Genomic DNA, 18,033 nt, shown 5'->3' with positions numbered 1-18,033 from the left:
AGACAAATGACTCATAAAAATTTGACCATCCCATTCTTTTTTCCAGTCTACCTCATTTAGGTCACTATGTGTTTCTTGAACAAAAGTAACACCAAGACGCTTTTGTTTTATAAATTCAAACAAACACATTCTCTTCTGTCTCTAGCACCATTTAAATTGAGAGTTCCAATTTTAAAATCTCTCATAATAAATGTTTTAAAAAAACAAAAATTAAAAGAAACAGCCAGCAATGCTAAGACAGCTACCAGAAAAAAGAAGTTACATCATATCTTGTTTTTCATCATTAAGGATTTGCTTTTTAAGTTTACTCACAATTTTCCTGAGACGATAAACTTCTCTATCAGCAAATACACCTTCTTTCATTAAAAACTTTGCATCATTAATGAAAGTTGATCGATCAGGGAAGTAATCTTCAACCTGAACTCCAGGTAGCCCTTTAGTTTATTTCAAAAATTTGCTGATTTCCTCAAATCCATATACTGTTATCTGATTTCCTTTTTCATTTTGAGATGAAAGATAAGAACAGTCAGAAGTATTAGAGTCTGTAGAATCTGCATCTTTGTCAGAGGTTAAACTTTCAGCCTCATTTTTGTCTTTTTTTTTTTGCTTGTTTAATCACTTTACTCTGGCAATTTTTTGTTCCTTTTAGTAGGGATTTTGAAGATTGACTCTGTTTCCATCTCCAATTCAACAACACCCTCACTGACATGTTTGTCAGTAGTTGTCATGATATCTGCAGTTACATTGATGTCGCTGCTTTTTTCAGCAGTCTCAAAAACCATGAGATCAGTTACAGAAAAAAGACCTGCAGTAATCTCTGCCATTGTGAGTTTATTTGGTTTATTCACAACTGACAGAAACTGACTCAACAGCAGCAGAAGCCACAACATCCTCTGTGACAGACACAACTCCAGAATGATTATTCTCAGAGTTTGTCTGTACAGTAGCATTTTCTTCCATTTTTTCAGAACAAGCACGTATCAAATGGCCAATTTTGCCACAACCAAAGCATTTCATTATGCTTTCAGACGTAGCATAAACTGTATAGTTAAAGTCCTCCACTTTAACATTAAAGGACAGGTTAAGTTCGTCAGCATTGTTTTTCAGAATCATATAAACCTGTCTCCGAAAAGACACTACATGTTTCAGCAAGGGTGATTTACAGCCAAGAGCAATTTTCCGAATGGGAGAGACTATCTTGCCAAAAGAAGACAATTCTTTAGCAATGCATCAGAAACAAAAGGAGGAACATTTGACAAAATAATCTTTCTGGAAGGGCTACTAAGAGGGAGTACAGGTGTAAGCACATCAATAATTACGACTCCCGTTTGAACAACCTCATTAGCCGTTTCGATCAAGTTTAAAAACAAAACAACTGCGTTGTTCATTCTAGACAACAGAAACAATAGAGTTGTAACCCACCACATTGCCAACCGCTAAAGCACATTCCTCTACACTAAATTTACACAATATTTTAATCCCATGACGCCGCGTTAGACCATCACTACTCTTAACACCTGGAGCAGCCATGCTTCCCGGCAGAAAGAGACGCCAGGAGCAGACTCCCACAACTTTCTCTAAAAGCTCTAAAAGCTACACGTGTGCAACTAATTCCGATCTGTGTCAGATGTGAGCAAAAGATCAGATTTTTTGTGCCAGTGTAAACGCAGCCACAATCTCGATTCAGACACTCACACAATCTTATTCCTAAATGACAGCGATTCGGCTCTAAGTACGATCACAGCGAACATGCTGCTGACTCAGATAAAGCACTTATTGTGTGTAGGTATGAAACGGCTTCACAATCAGTCTTTTCAACCACACAGTATCATTATTTCTGTGCTACAAATATTCAAATGACCACAGAAGTACTGGGATAAAAGTTTATAGTTCAGATATAAACACTGATGTGTACAGTAGAGAAAAATAGAGCAAACCACCTTTTGAATGTATTTTGACGCTTCAAATAAATTACACTGTTAATCCAGCAGGTGGCGACAAGTGACTGTTAAAAAAATGTATTTGTCATTGAATCATTCATTCAAGAGATTCGTTCAAAAATGCGGATTCATCCAGTAATGAAAAAAGTCTTTGAAACAAACAGAGATCGTGATTGCATGTCATGTGTGGGCCTCTGTAGAATCATTCAAACCGATTTTTAAAAAATAACTCATTCAATGAATTAAACATTTTTTTTTTTAAATAGACTGCAGCAATTAATATTTTGTCAGAACCTTTTGTAAATTACATGCTATTTTGTTTGGTTGTCTTTTCAGAATCGTGGGAGAATCAAAATCTCAGTTTGAAACAAAAAAAACAAAAAAAAAAAAACAAATTGTGATTCTCAGTTTATCCAGAATCGTGCAGATCTACTTGACACTTTTTAGTCATACAAACAAACAATTAATGCAACGTGAGCGGATCTAAATGTAATGTCACAACTGAAACTTTTCATTCATTTTCACATTACACTTTAATCACGACAGTCATATTGGATTTAGCATTTTTTTTATTTTTTTGCCCCAGTCCAGCTGAAGGAAATCAGTTGTAGCAGCGGAGCACTTTAATCCCTGTGTAGAAGGTGTTGATCAACATGTTTATGCTCTGATTTGTAGGACACTCTTGTTGGGATGAACAAAGAGGAGCAAACTCCAAAGTCTGCTACTACAGAAACTAATAGACTAACTAATGTAAGTAAAAAACGCCCTCAAACAATTATTGACAAAACAAACAGTCAGAAATACAATAAAAGCAAGAGGAAAATTACAAACAACAGGACAAATGCAATACAAATAAAATATTACGACAGTGACATTACATGATTTAACAGATTTGGACAATACGTTTGTTGAGAAAAGCGCACTGATTTAAAGGAAAGGAACATGATGCTGCACAGTCGTTTTATCTTGATCATCGTGTTTTCATAATCATTGGAAGCTGAAAACTAATATTAGATTAATCACACAGCCCTACTTTTATTAGCATCAGCAATCAGAAAGGAACTGGAGATCTCGGCCAGCTTTTGTCATATTTGTGGGTATTAGATCATCTTTAGGCATCTTGAGGTTGAGACAAAGCAAACATCTGAATAAAATGAATCACATTTTGATGTTTTACTCACTGAGTTTTGTGTGTCTGCAGCTCTGGAGTGTTTGATATCGCAGAAGCTTCAGGTGTGCGTCAGGGGACTAAGATCGTGCTTCATCTTAAAGATGACTGCAGAGAGTTTTCATCAGAAGATCGTGTCAAAGGTCTGCAACACTCCAAACCAGTGACATCAAACATCACATGCTCAAAGAAGAAACTCATTTAAGTGACTTTGGTCTGTTTCACAGAGATTGTGACTAAATACAGCAACTTTGTCAGTTTTCCCATCTTCCTGAACGGACGGCGACTGAACACCCTGCAGGTGCGAGAAGTCTGTTGACCTTTGACCTTCCTGATCATCGGTCCTGACCTGTTTTTCTCTCTCTGAAGGCGCACGACAAACCCCGCTACACGCTGCACTACCACGCAGACGCCCCGCTCAATATCCGCAGCATCTTCTTCTGCCGGAGATGGTGAGTTTGAGACGACGGCTGAGTCAGACAAATACACAGTGACTTTAGTGTTTCTAGTGTAGCTTACAGTCTTACTCTTTAAAGCAGCTAAACCACTATAACTCACATTACTTACTTTAAGTACCCACTGAAAATAAATGTACCCTTAATTAAAGAATTTAAATTACTCTGAAAATGAAATACCCTTTCAGTAAGTATAATACAGTTTGCAAAATCTTTGCAGGTTCCCTTGTCAGATATTTCTTAATATTATAAAATATTACCTATTAAACGTATAATATCTAAAATAATTTAATTACAAAATGACAAGTGAAATATGCATTTAAAACACTTATTTGTATATACAGTGGGGAAAATAATTATTTGATCCCCTGCTGATTTTGTAAGTTTGCCCACTTACAAAGAAACGAGGAGTCTATAATTTTTATGGTCGGTTTATTTTAATGGATAGAGACAGAATATCAACAAAAAATCCAGAAAAAAAACACATTATATAAAGGTTATAAATTGATTTGCATTTGATCATGTGAAATAAGTATTTGATCCACTACCAACCAGTAAGAATTCTGCCTCCTACAGATTGTTTATGTGCCCATGTTGAACACAGATTAGTCCTGTCACTTAAAGAAAGTACTCCTAATGTTGGCTCGTTATGTGTATAAAAGACACCTGTCCAAAGAATCTGTATCTTCCATTCAAACCTCTCCACCACCATGGGCAAGATCAAAGAGCTGTCAAAGGAAGTCAGAGACAAGACTGTAGATCTGGACAAGGCTTGAATGGGCTACAAGACCATCAGCAAGAAGCTTGGTGAGAATGAGACAACTGTTGGTGCGATTATTCGGAAATGGAAGAAATACAAAATAACCATCAATCACCCTCAGTCTGGAGCTCCATGCAAGATCTCAACACATAGGGTAAGGATGATGATGATGATGAGAAAGGTGAGGGATCAGCCCAGAACTACACGGGAGGAGCTTGTAAATGATCTTAAGGCATTTGGGACCACAGTGACCAAGAAAACCATTGGTAACACACTACATCGCAATGGATTGAAATCCTGCAGTGCCCGCAAGGTCCCCCTGCTCAAGAAGGCACATGTACAGGCCCATCTGAAGTTTGCCAATGAACATCTAAATGATCCAGTGAAGGCTTGGGAGAAAGTGTTGTGGTCGGATCAAACTAAAATTTAGCTCTTTGGCATCAACTCAACTCGCCATGTTTGGAGGGAGAGAAATGCTGACTATGACCCCAAGAAGCACGGAGGTGGAAACATTATGCTTTGGGGCTGTTTCTCTGCTAAGGGTACAGGACGACTTCACCGCATTGAGGGGCTGATGGACAGGGCCATATGTTCCGTAAAATCTTGGACGAGAACCTCCTTCCCTCAGCCAGAACACTGAAGATGGGTCGTGGATGGGTCTTCCATCATGACAATGACCCATAATATTCCGCCAAGGCAACAAAAGAGTGGCTCAAGAAGAAGCACATTAAGGTCATGGAGTGGCCTAGCCAGTCTCCAGACCTTAATCATACAGAAAATCTGTGAAGGGAGCTGAAACTTTGAGTTGCCAAGCGACAACCAAGAAACCTTAAAGATTTAAAGAGGATCTGTAAAGAGGAGTGGACCAAAATCCCTCCTGAGATGTGTGCAAACCTGGTGACCAACTACAAGAAACGTCTTACCTCTGTGCTTGCCAACAAGGGTTTCTCCACCAAGTACTAAGTCATGTTTTGTTTGGGGATCAAATACTTATTTCACTCACTGAAATGCAAATCAATTTATAACCTTTATATAATGTGTTTTTTCTGGATTTTTTTTGTTGATATTCTGTCTCTATCCATTAAAATAAACCTACCATAAAAATTATAGACCCCTCATTTCTTTATAAGTGGGCAAACTAACAAAATCAGCAGGGGATCAAATAATTATTTTCCCCACTGTACATAGATAATCAAACCAAATTAATATTTCATGTCCATTTATTTGGTGATCAGCATGTAATAAATCCTAATGATTCTATGTTTAGTTTTGATGCCCGACTGACTGCATTACCCTGTTTGTAAACGTGTGAACAGAATCCATCCATGTTTGACGTGAGTGGTGAGATGGGATCCAGTGTGTCTCTGTACAGCAGGAAGATTCTGACCCAAACCAAAGCCACAGACGTCCTTCCCAAGTGGCTGCGCTTCCTGCAAGGTCAGATGAGCATCCATATATCTGCATGAAACAAATTTAAATGCATTGATATATTAACAGAAATATGTTCAAACTAAAGGAAGTTTGATCCCAATCAAGTTTCGTCTTGTGTTTGTGTTTTCAGGTGTTGTGGACAGTGAAGATATTCCTCTAAACCTCAGCAGAGAGCTGCTACAGGAAAGCGCCCTGATCACAGATAAACCTGCTGGAAATATGATGTTATGTCTTCTGCATTGAGCAAAAAACAAGAGTAACAAAAACAGAATTTATTACTTTATTAAAAACCACAACAATCAATACAGAAATTATTGCTCACACATTTTCAGGTTTATACATCAAATGCTTAATATTACTATCACACTAAATCATTTTACATATTTCCAAATAAGTAATTTCTAAGGATGCTGATTCTGATCTCATTAGAAATCATCACAGATGTTCAGTGGAGATTTTACACCAATCAGGATCTAAACTAGCAAATGGATAAAGTTTCTCATTAAAAGACTGGCCAGATGTCTAAGCACTGCTAAATCCACTCAGTTCGCTCCATCACCTGAACTTCATAGTAAAACACACTCTGGGATCATCCATCCATCGTCACCATGAAGATCATTTTCATCAAATTTGTCATCTTTACCTTCTTATGGTTCTGTGTCGTCATTCATCACTTCTTCCTCATCTTCAGGCCCAATGAGACGTGAATGAGCTGAATCAGCATCCAGAGTCACATTCACTGTTAAAATATTGAACATTTACGGATGGTTATATAATAAAATAATAATAATCTATTTTTTATAGTATTTTGCCAGAAATCCTGGTAACTTTACAGCATTAAATCTGCTTTGTTGTATTAAGCTAAAATAATGTGATGTAATACTATAGACCTATACTACTGTAATGCAGTTTACTTTTACATAAACTAAACAATTATCATGTCATATGGTAACTAACTTGATTAAATAACTTAATTATGATACAATTCTTGACACCCCAACAAGGACATCACCAATTTTGAACCCTGCTTGTGTTGATTTTATTTGTGTTGCTTTTCTTTATAGATAGTTACATTTACAAGTTTAAATGTATAGTTTGTTGTTATGGCACATATAAAATAAATAACAATAAATTATTGAACTCAAAAATTGTCATAAAACATGAGTACTTTTTACTCACCCAAGTTTGTTTCATGTGTGATCACTAAAAACAGAAAGAAAGTATGAAGTTAGAGTCCATAACAGAATTCATCAATAATGAGATACATTTTTAATATTAGTCATCACTTGAAGTCCAGCAAAAACCAAGAACAGTTTACATATCTCATAAAAATCTATAATGAATTTTGTTCATGTCATATGTGAATCCCTGACAGCAACATAGTGTTGTCGGCCCACATCTGGTCCGCATATAATCTACATGTATCAGTATTCCTGCAAAACCACTGAGCACAACTACAACTGAAACCAGGATGGCCGCTGTCCTCCAAAGATTAAACATGTTACCTGTAAAACAAAACAGAGACTTACACTGAGCACATTGTGTCCAGCCAAACATTCATTTTTGTTTGAATAAAAATGATTATAATAATGTACACAATGACACATTTGTATGTTCCCATATAAATGTGTATGTTTGTACACACATTCACAGAATGAGTTACGATCAGTGGTTACAACAGACTTCTAGTTCCCAGCATGCTTTGCTTCTGACTGTTAAAGGAGAGTAAATGTTCAAATTAAGTGTTATTTCATGTGTTTTGCTCAATATTAATATAGGTGGAGATCTGTAAGCTATTATTTTGTAATTTATGAGGTTTTCTGGTATGTGTGAGTTTTTGGGGTGACCATTATTGTGCTGAAGAGTAGAGTCTGAGGTTAGGCTGACGATTGGACAAACACCATCAAGACTATAATTACTTTATTTCAGAAGTAAAGTCTGTTCACTCTTCACACAGTGATAGTTTCTCTGCTAAATACTTCAGTACATGCAGGTTGTGCTGGTGCTGTTGTTAACTAGCTTGAAATTATGAAACATTTAAAATGTAAATAATTATAAAATACAAGAAATGTATTACATAATATATTTTTCTATATAGGTCTGTTTATACATGAGAAAATATTTATGCAATATATTACACATGCAGTACTATATCTGATCACATAAAAATCTACATATTATGAAGTGTATTACTGAATATAAAATGACATACATTATGATATATTAGTAAATATATTGTCACATAATTTTCAATGTATAAAAAGCGGCAATTCCTTATGTATTATTACATTTATTATAGGCTAATATATTTACACAATATATTATTCTGTATATTTTCATATGCTGTTATACCATTTAATATATTGATCATTCATATATAGCGAAATATATTTTCTTTCTGTAAAGGGCAAACTTTATTATTTAACTGAACTGTGCAATAAACACACATCTTTACAGGAGTGTTTTCTAGTATATTTACTTCAACTGTTTAGACAGTGTCAACAGTGTGACCCATTTCAGGGGCGGCCGAAATTAAAATAAAAAAATAAAAAATCAGTCAGAGCCATAGACGGGTTTCTTCATATTTATTTACAAGTAAAGTTTTATCATTGTCTTTGTGGACGAGTGTCTTCAGGCTTTGACTGGTTCTTCTGTGGAGGATGTGATGTGATTATTTATAATACATTTGAAGGATGTCAGTAGATTTTAATTGTTGTTCATTAAAGCACTCAGATCTCACTGTAACAGGCTCAATCTTTCATTCAAACCTGTTATCCAGCATTCCTCAGGGCTGTAAATGTTTCCTTGTATATAATCGTCTCAGAACACAAAGATACTCATTTAGTCCTGATGAGAGTTTGACAGTAAAAATCAACTGTGAGAAACACAAAGACTGAAAACATCTCAACATTTTGATTCATAGAAAAATACAAACAGGGTTGGAAAGAAAATTTCTTTTCGGTGAACTATTTCCTTAAGACAATATCAAATAATATAAAATTAATAATAAAAAATGAAAATAAAGAATATATGTAAATGAACACTTATGAATATATGACTACATGAATAAACTTCAGAATCTCATCAAAGTTTGGACACAAACTGATTCTTTATATCCACATATTAGTGAAGTCATGAAAACTATGAAATAACACAAATGGCATTGTGGGAATGATGCAGTGAACAAAACATGTTACACAAATGAAATGTCTTATATTTGAGTTTGTTGAAGGAGGAACAGTTACTGTACGATCACTTCATGATGATCTTCATTCATCATCTGCTCCAGATCTAAACATTATTCATGATCAAGTAAAGCCTTTATCTTGTTGAGAAATTCACATGAATATTTAAACATAATTTATATTTGTTTACAAAAGTTATTTCAGTCATTTAAGCAGAAGTCTTTAAATCAAAATGTTTTTAAGATCACAGGAAACATAAAATGACCCTGTCAGGACAATCCAGACTCAAGCAAGTTGGAGAACGCAAGAAAACTGGAAAAATCACAAGAAGATCTCTGGAGTGTCACAGGAACATCATTGAGTATCACAGGTAATCACAGGTGACAATCATTCAGGTGAGTTTCATCACAGGTAACAGTCTGAATCCACAGTCGAGCCAGAGGAAGAGTGACTGTGAGGAGTGTGATCTTATAGAGGAGATGAAGAGGTGCTGATGATCAGTGATCATGTGACTGTGAGGAGTGTGATCTTATAGAGGAGATGAAGAGGTGCTGATGATCAGTGATCATGTGACTGAACACTGAGTGATGGTGAACATGTGACACTCTTTTGTGTCCACATTTCTGACTGACAGTGTAAATAATATGGTAACACTTTACAATAATGTTCATTAGTTAACATGAGCTAATAATGAACTGCACTTCTACAGCATGTATTAATATTTGTTAATGTTAATTTCAACATTTACTAATACATTATTAAAATCAAGAGTTGTATTTGTTAACATTAGTTAAAGCACTGTGAAGTAACATGAACAAACTATGAACGGCTGCATTTTTATTAACAAACATTAACAAAGATTAACAAATCCAGTAACTAATGAACCTTATTGTAAAGTGTTACCAATAATATTTAATGTTTATTTCTGTTACACTTTTTGTTGTGTTTCCTTTTATTTCACCTGATCATGTAAATTCATTCACTGATCTCATTCATCACAGATGATCAGTGGTGTGGAGTTTTTATTCGACAGAAACCCCAAACTAACAAATGGATAGAGATTCCCAGTGAAATACTGATCAGTGAAAGAGTGGATATGAGACATGGACTCCACATCATAAAAAGAGACGAGACCCTCATCATAATCCACAAACACCCCGACCCTCTGAGGATTCACTGTCAGAGAAAGAGAGTCAGAATCACGAGCCACATACTTCCCATCACTCAGACTCACAGTCCAGTATCCATCATCAGGACTCAGACTGATCCAGCTCTTCCTGTCACTGGATTCTCTGGCCACTCCTAAATCCCACATAGTCTGATTCTTCACCTGAACCTCAAAGTAAAAACTCCCTGAGGAGAATCCGTTCCTTCCCAAGAACACCAAGATAATCACTAAACCTGTCTTTCCCATCCACTGCTTTCAGTCTGTCTCCATCTCTCACTTGTTTCCCATCTTCAGACACGACGAGTCGAGGATGAGCTGAATCAGCATCCAGAATCACATTCACTGTTGAAAATATTGAACATTCTGCTTTACAGATGAATATATAATAAAATAAAGATGATTATTATTTTATAGGAATCATAGTAACTTTACAACAAGATAAAAATAAAAATACTGCATTAATTGTAAACTAGATTAAAAAATCTGAAGGTTTTAAGTTTGAACTTTAAAAAGCTTGAAGTTGCTAGGGTGTTCTGGATGTTGCTATGCAGTTGCTAGGATGTTCTGCATGTTGCTAGGCATTTGCCTGGGTGTTGCTATGCGGTTGCTAGGGTGTTCTGGATGCTTAATAGGCAATTGATATGCAGTTGCTAGGGTGTTCAGCGTGGTTGCTAAGGTGTTCTGCATGGTTGCTATGCAGTTGCTAGGATGTTCTGCATGTTGCTAGGCATTTGCCTGGGTGTTGTTATGCGGTTGCTAGGGTGTTCTGGATGCTTGCTAGGCAATTGATATGCAGTTGCTAGGGTGTTCAGCGTGGTTGCTAAGGTGTTCTGAATGGTTGCTATGCAGTTGCTAGGGTGTTCTGGATGGTTGCAAGGTGTTTACCTGGGTGTTGCTATGCAATTGCTAGGGTGCTCAGTGTGGTTGCTAGGGTACTCTGGGTGGTTGCTAGTGTATTCTGAGTGGTTGCTAGGGTGTTCTGCATGGTTGCTATGCAGTTGCTAGGGTGTTCTGGATGGTTGCAAGGTGTTTACCTGGGTGTTGCTATGCAATTGCTAGGGTGCCCAGTGTGGTTGCTAGGGTACTCTGGGTGGTTGCTAGTGTATTCTGAGTGGTTGCTAGGGTGTTCTGCATGGTTGCTATGCAATTGCTAGGGTGTTCAGTGTGGTTGCTAGGGTACTCTGGGTGGTTGCTAGGGTGTTCTGGATGCTTAATAGGCAATTGATATGCAGTTGCTAGGGTGTTCAGCGTGGTTGCTAAGGTGTTCTGAATGGTTGCTATGCAGTTGCTAGGGTGTTCTGGATGGTTGCAAGGGTTTTGCTATGCGGTTGCTAGGGTGCTCAGCGTGGTTACTAAGGTGTTGCTATGCAGTTGCTAGGGCATTCTTGCTGGTTGCTATGTTGTTGCTATGCGGTTGCTAATGTATTCTGAGTGGTTGCTAAGGTGTTCTGCATGGTTGCTATGCAGTTGCTAGGGTGTTCTGGATGGTTGCAAGGTGTTTACCTGGGTGTTGCTATGCAATTGCTAGGGTGCTCAGTGTGGTTGCTAGGGTACTCTGGGTGGTTGCTAGGGTGTTCTGGATGCTTAATAGGCAATTGATATGCAGTTGCTAGGGTGTTCAGCGTGGTTGCTAAGGTGTTCTGAATGGTTGCTATGCAGTTGCTAGGGTGTTCTGGATGGTTGCAAGGGTTTTGCTATGCGGTTGCTAGGGTGCTCAGCGTGGTTACTAAGGTGTTGCTATGCAGTTGCTAGGGCATTCTTGCTGGTTGCTATGTTGTTGCTATGCGGTTGCTAATGTATTCTGAGTGGTTGCTAAGGTGTTCTGCATGGTTGCTATGCAGTTGCTAGGGTGTTCTGGATGGTTGCAAGGTGTTTACCTGGGTGTTGCTATGCAATTGCTAGGGTGCTCAGTGTGGTTGCTAGGGTACTCTGGGTGGTTGCTAGTGTATTCAGCGTGGTTGCTAGGGTGTTCTGCATGGTTGCTATGCAGTTGCTAGGGTGTTCTGGATGGTTGCAAGGTGTTTACCTGGGTGTTGCTATGCAATTGCTAGGGTGCTCAGTGTGGTTGCTAGGGTACTCTGGGTGGTTGCTAGTGTATTCTGAGTGGTTGCTAGGGTGTTCTGCATGGTTGCTATGCAGTTGCTAGGGTGTTCTGGATGGTTGCAAGGCGTTTACCTGGGTGTTGCTATGCAATTGCTAGGGTGCTCAGTGTGGTTGCTAGGGTACTCTGGGTGGTTGCTAGGGTGTTCTGGATGCTTAATAGGCAATTGATATGCAGTTGCTAGGGTGTTCAGCGTGGTTGCTAAGGTGTTCTGCATGGTTGCTATGCAGTTGCTAGGATGTTCTGCATGTTGCTAGGCATTTGCCTGGGTGTTGTTATGCGGTTGCTAGGGTGTTCTGGATGCTTGCTAGGCAATTGATATGCAGTTGCTAGGGTGTTCAGCGTGGTTGCTAAGGTGTTCTGCATGGTTGCTATGCAGTTGCTAGGGTGTTCTGGATGGTTGCAAGGTATTTGCCTGGGTGTTGCTATGCAATTGCTAGGATGTTCTGAGTGGTTGCTAGGCAGTTGATATGCAGTTGCTAGGGTATTCTGTGTGGCTGCAAGGGTTTTTCTATGCAGTTGCTAGGGTGCTCAGCGTGGTTACTAAGGTGTTGCTATGCAGTTGCTAGGACATTCTTGCTGGTTGCTATGCGGTTGCTAGTGTATTGAGTGGTTGCTAAGGTGTTCTGCATGGTTGCTATGCAATTGCTAGTGTGTTCTGGGTGGTTGCTAGGCAATTGATATGCAGTTGCTAGGGCATTCTTGGTGGTTGCTATGTTGTTGCTATGTGGTTGCTAGTGTATTCTGAGTGGTTGCTAGGATGTTCTGCATGGTTGCTATGCAGTTGCTAGGGTGTTCTGGATGGTTGCAAGGTGTTTACCTGGGTTTTGCTATGAAATTGCTAGGGTGTTCTGGGTGGTTGCTAGGCAGTTGATATGCAGTTGCTAGGGTGTTCAGCGTGGTTGCTAAGGTGTTCTGGATGGTCGCTATGCAGTTGCTAGGGTGTTCTGGATGGTTGCAAGGTGTTTGCCTGGGTATTGCTATGCAATTGCTAGGATGTTCTGAGTGGTTGCTAGGCAGTTGATATGCAGTTGCTAGGGTGCTCAGTGTGGTTGCTAAGGTGTTCTGCATGGTTGCTATGCAGTTGCTAGGATGTTCTCAGTGGTTGCTAGGCAGTTGATATGCAGTTGCTAGGGTATTCTGTGTGGTTGCAAGGGTTTTGCTATGTAGTTGCTAGGGTGCTCAGTGTGGTTACTAATGTGTTCTGCATGGTTGCTATGCAGTTGCTAGGATGTTCTCAGTGGTTGCTAGGCAGTTGCTAGGGTATTCTGTGTGGTTGCAAGGGTTTTGCTATGTAGTTGCTAGGGTGCTCAGTGTGGTTACTAATGTGTTGCTATGCAGTTGCTTTTTATCACCGAACCAAAAGATACCGAACCTAAAGGCACAGGGATACATTCACATCCTGATTGGTCGAATTATGACGTATTGCCTATTTTGAGAAGGAATTTACCGAACATCCAAAACAGCGCTGTGTGCTGAGGTGAATGCGCTCGTTGTGTGTGCGTAGCCTGCATGTGATGGTATTTTGGCCGGCTGGAACTCGTGAAGAGCTTATAAAATGTGTAAAGGAGTCAAAACAGCGGCGGGAATCCATTCGTCACAAACGATCTGCTGCGTGGAGACGCGCGTCTGATGCCTGTGATGGTCAAACTCACGACTATGACGAGAAAAACCGATATGTGAGAGGATTCTGTCCTTTTTAGGGTCTCATCTTCCTGTTTCTGGTTCGTTTACATGTCTTTGGTCCGTGTTGCGTTCATATATCATTCGAACCGCACCAGAGTTCGTTTGGAAGCGGACCGAGACCCATCTTTTCAGCGGTCTCTGTCCGCTTGTTTGGTGCGCACCAGGGCTTGGATGGCAGCGTTCACACGTGCTCAAATGAACCGCACTAACAGAGCAATCGCACCAGGGTTCATTTTAATTGATCCAAACATGACAAGTGTGAACGCACCCTTAGACTTCTAATTCGTGACCGGTGTTTTGTTTTGCTCTCTCCTCTGAGCTTCTGCGTTCGTCAGTGCATCTCGCGCACAGTTGAGTTTATTCACATTCAAAGATGTTCCTTTGATCTCTTTCAATGGAAGTCTATGGAACTTGTTGCTAGGGTGTTCTAAATGGTTGCTAGGGCGTGGCTTAATAGCCTCACAATGATCTTGAGAGACTGATTGGTTGCTGAGTGAAATGAGATCACCTCCTCGTCTCTACTGTGATCCAGTTATGTTCAATACAAATTTCCTATTACCACAGAAAAACACACTTCCTGTTTCATGGGCCGTCCTTCACCATAGTGTGTCTATGGGGCAACTTTGGGCAGCTCTTGCCCCCCAGGGGTACAACTTATACTTATTTTGCCCAGCTTTTCATCCGCCGGGTGAACATCGTACACCTGATAACATATAAAACTCACAGCACAATTCTCCTTCTCCTTCCTGCTTGACTTGAGATTGTTTTCTATGTTGTTGTTCATCGTTTGATCAACTTGTGTTGATTTTTTTTGTCTTGCTTTTCTTTAGTTAAAGATTTAAAAGTTTAAATTTTCTCTTATGGCACATATAAACTACATTTGATCAGTATTAGTGTTTGAATCATTGAAATGAACTCTCAAAAATACAAATAAACAAACAAAAAAAATAAACAACCAAATAAATGTTTGACATGATAATGAATTTGGAAAATATAAATTGTTTAAATAAATAATTGTCATAAAACATGAACAGTTTTTACTCACCTCTGTATCTTCTTAAATGAGTGAGAGCTGAAAACAGAAAGTATGAAGTTATAAAGGGTTCATAACAGAATTCATCTTTAGATCAATAATGAGATCAATCATTTTAATTGATAAACATTACACAGTTTATATATCTTATAATAAAATATAATGTATACATTTATGAATGCACAGCGTATTCATTCATTGATTTGTAAAATAATTCAAAAGTAGTTCATATTTTAATAAAGCCATAAAAACAAATTCACCTTGTTTTTTAACCATCTTCAGACTTCGTAAAAGTTGATCATGTTCTAAAGAAAATTCAGAAAAAGACGAGAAAATAACATTGAAATTACATCATAATTATAACTCTGACCAATAATAAGTTATGATAATTTAGTTGTTTAAACACTGTAAATATGTGTAAAAAACGGTGAACTGCAAACGTTTACCATTAATGGAAAAAACAGTCAAAGACCATCAACTGAAGTAACATGTTTAGACTGAAACAGGAAGAAGTCAAGCTGATCTTAAACTACAATAACACACTTAAATTACAAATTAACAGTGAAACACAAGTATATAAGCACAGTTACAGTTCTCTTATTGTAACACATTTAACTGTACGTTACTGTAATAATACTGTGAATGTGTTTCATTTGAGTGAACTAATAAAGAATATTGATTAATATAAATTTAAAATACAAACCCGTAACCAAATATAACCATATAAACATCAACTTAACATTAACACCTCAAACTAACCATTAGCAACAGCATGTTGTGAATTAATTAGAGTAATAACAGCAATAACAGAATGTTTAATTAATTGTCATTGATAATAACAGATAAAGTTTAAATTGCCATTTATTAGGTTGTTCAGTTTAAGAAAAATCTACCCATAATGCATAGTGAGCAAGTGAGAGTGCGCAGAAAGAAAATGTGACTGATTCAATGTGTGTGCGCTGCATCTGTGTAATCCAGTTCATAAACTTCAGTAAACAGTTTGTTTATTTTAATTCGTCAGTGGTCATTATTGCTTACTAAGAAGAAAAGACACGACACAGCACACTTGTAAGGAATAATTGATGACGGGCCGTTGAATTATTAGAAAAATAATGCACACCCGAGGTGGAGATGCGGTCACGACGTGAAGCAGTATTATTTTGAGTATTATTTTTCTAATAATTCAACGGGCCGGAGCCAATTATTCCGCTTATACTACAGTCACGCCTCAAAACATTGTTCAGATGATGTATTTCAAGACGTTTGTCATGTTTTTGTCCTTAAAACGCTCTTCTGTAATTTCTTAGGGGCCGTTCACACAGAATGTGTTTTTCCATTCCAATGCACTACTTTTCCATTGTTTCTCTGTCTAAACGCACTAGATGGACGTGCAAAACCATCACTGCTACACTTGGTCGCGCGCGCGCGCCGCTAACCTGGACCAGAGCTGAGCGCCATTATCATCAATTATCAAAAGAAACATCGTTATCTGTTTCGACTTTCAAGGTAGTAACATACTAACTATTCATGTTAAATTATAGTAATACGGTTATGTGTTTTATAACAGGGTGCGGGATTGTTTTGGACAGTTTAAAAATCCCCAGTCACAAAGCAGCAATTTCCACACGTCTTCTCAAGTGGTGAAGGTACACTCAGATATGAATAAATAAATAATACACTTGCAACTTACTTAGTGCTTAAAATGAGTCTAAAATGCAAAATAATAATTAAAAATAGTTACAAGTTTAAAAAGTTCTGTACAGTAGGCTAGCCCAGCTCGTAAAAATGAAAATATTAAATTTACTAATAAATGTTAAAAATATTTATTAAATGCTGTTTTATTTATCTAATCTAATATTTATGTTGTTTTATTTTTGTAATGTGATTTTTCAAAATTATGTAGCCTAATAGTTTTTTTTTTTTTTTAGTTAGGCCTGGTTAATAGTGTAATATATATATATATTTTTTTTTTTTGGTGAATTGTATTAAAAACTGAACAAAAATCCTAATAATATAATTAATCTGGAGTGTTCATGCTGGTCTGTGTAGGTTTTGAGACGATACGTGAACCGAAACTATTACAAGGAAATTGAAATATGTGTTTTTAAAGGTGAAGCACTTCTCCTTATAGCCTGAAGTTAGTTCACCCTCCGCCTGTGTGTGTGAGAGAAAGCGGAGGAGTCACGTAACTCACCTTTGTGTGCACAATATTTATAAATGCCATATATTTATAACCTCTATTCATAATGGAGAGCTGTGCACGCGCAAGTGACGGGGTTTTGGGTGTGAGAACTGCTTGCACACCGTCGCTTCGCAACTACTAGAACTACCACCGATTTGGGACTTTCGTGTGTCTCTCATTGAAAATGAACTAGAGACTTGTGATTTGCGCGTCCCGTAAACCGTCTTTATGTCGAAGTAGGCTACTGCCGGCCCACTTTATCAGCGGCCCACCAGGAATTCTCCTGAATCTTCCAGGTGATATTCTTACTATACAATATAAGTGTTTGCATTTGTAGTTAGTGCTGATTATTTTTTACATTGCAGAATGAAAAAAAAAAAAAGAAATCCGAAAACATGCTTGTACATGCTTTTATATTAGTGCAAGTTTATTAATAAATCAATAAACAAAACCTCCAGTCTTTCACATGCATCTCAAAGATCGAGTTTAATTGTGAGTGTGAAGTGGGGGTGGCATGATGTGTTTTGCCTAGAGCGGCCGTTGAGCTTGCGCCGGCCCTGTTCATGAGTTTAAAAAGCTTGCAGGAGGATGTTTTCCCCTCTTTTCATCAGTCATTTTAGTGGCTGTTTTAGAACATGTTCGACTTTCTCAATAGAATCCAGATGTGTTGCATATTTTATCACCAGCCTCGCATAGGAAAGGCTCGTGCAAATCTTAACACTTTTGGAGCGCGCTGGTGAAAGCGCCTAGCAGTGATCGGCAATAGGCGGCCCGCGGGCCAAAAGTGGCCCGCCAGCAATAATGTCTGGCCTGCGCCCGCAGTCAGATTATCTTGATAAAGGCTGGTTCTGAAATAGATCTATCTGGAGAGTGCAGTTCATGGTTGCATAGCAACGACAGACGCCACGGGAGCGCAAGCGCTTT

At 38.1% G+C, this 18,033-nt stretch overlaps 2 protein-coding genes and 1 pseudogene across 6 annotated transcripts in view; 1 reads left to right on the top strand and 2 right to left on the bottom strand.

The window, feature by feature from the left end:
• The window catches only part of trap1 (TNF receptor-associated protein 1), a 157,270-nt gene that overhangs the window by 51,223 nt on the left and 88,014 nt on the right, over positions 1-18,033 (top strand). The gene's annotated exons all lie outside the window — the stretch shown is intronic.
• Positions 1-18,033, bottom strand: part of LOC127509239 (butyrophilin subfamily 1 member A1-like) — a 120,925-nt gene that overhangs the window by 68,950 nt on the left and 33,942 nt on the right. The gene's annotated exons all lie outside the window — the stretch shown is intronic.
• Positions 8,325-18,033, bottom strand: part of LOC127509241 (butyrophilin subfamily 1 member A1-like) — an 80,391-nt pseudogene continuing 70,682 nt past the window's right edge.

The sequence above is a fragment of the Ctenopharyngodon idella genome, chromosome 3 (genome assembly GCF_019924925.1).
Source record: "Ctenopharyngodon idella isolate HZGC_01 chromosome 3, HZGC01, whole genome shotgun sequence".
Taxonomy (NCBI): domain Eukaryota; kingdom Metazoa; phylum Chordata; class Actinopteri; order Cypriniformes; family Xenocyprididae; genus Ctenopharyngodon; species Ctenopharyngodon idella.
Note: the sequence above shows the minus strand (reverse complement) of the source record. Positions and strands in the feature narration are given on the sequence as shown.